The following is a 752-nucleotide window of genomic DNA, read 5'->3' as shown; positions in this document are numbered from 1 at the left end:
GGTGGGGTCGGGGAGAGAATCCCACTATCAGCTCTCCCTGGCAGTTCAAACCTATGTCGTTCAAGAATCAACTATAATCCCAAAGTAACATTATACACATTGTTATCTGGCTACCCCAATGGGAAGGGTCCAAAATGCACGTTGAGGAGCAATCCACACCTCAGGACTCCCATCTTTTCTTTTGGCGATTCCTTCCTGGACATGCTCCCAGGAGTTGGACGCACATTGTCTTTAGCAGGTGCCCTAAATTCTTGCTAGGAGAAATCTGAAGGGTTGGCAGTGCTCCCAGCATTGGTAGATTCTGGAGGCACGCGTCTTCTAGGGGACGGGGCAAGGCGCCTTCTGAAGGCCCCGCTTCCAGCCCGAGGGCATCGCCCTGTGAACTGCGTTTCCCAGAAGTCTCTGCGACAACGCTCCTTAGGACCTTGGAGAGTGGCACGCTGGCGAGGTGAGCCGCTTCCATCTTCGCGGATTCCCGGGTTCTGGACTACATTTCCCAGAGGCCCCCGCGGCGCGGCTTCATTAGGAGCGCTCCCCGTTGCATTCTGGGGGACGCGTCCCCAGCGCACAGGGTTTTTTAGGCTCCGGCTTCCCTGGATGCCATCCAGCGTTCACCTCAGCCCTTGCGCCCCCTCCCGACGCCCTGTGGGCCGTTGGGTCCCACGCGGTAAGCTGTTAGCATCCCAGGAGGAAACCCGCGCGGGATGCGGCGGGGGGCGGGGGGCGGGGAGTAAGGGGGGAAGGCGGGTGTC

At 59.4% G+C, this 752-nt stretch overlaps 1 protein-coding gene across 1 annotated transcript in view; it reads left to right on the top strand.

Annotated features, from left to right (window-relative positions):
* Positions 1-440: 440 nt before the first annotated feature.
* ZNF331 (zinc finger protein 331) overlaps positions 441-752 on the top strand; it is a 12475-nt gene continuing 12163 nt past the window's right edge. Inside the window, exon 1 of the mRNA XM_006754704.2 lies at positions 441-667. The gene's annotated coding sequence lies outside the window, so the exon portion shown is untranslated. The remainder of the gene's footprint in view (positions 668-752) is intronic.

Source organism: Myotis davidii, unplaced genomic scaffold (genome assembly GCF_000327345.1).
Source record: "Myotis davidii unplaced genomic scaffold, ASM32734v1 scaffold1173, whole genome shotgun sequence".
In the NCBI taxonomy this organism is placed as follows: Eukaryota; Metazoa; Chordata; class Mammalia; order Chiroptera; family Vespertilionidae; genus Myotis; species Myotis davidii.
This window is presented reverse-complemented; position numbering and strand designations above follow the sequence as displayed.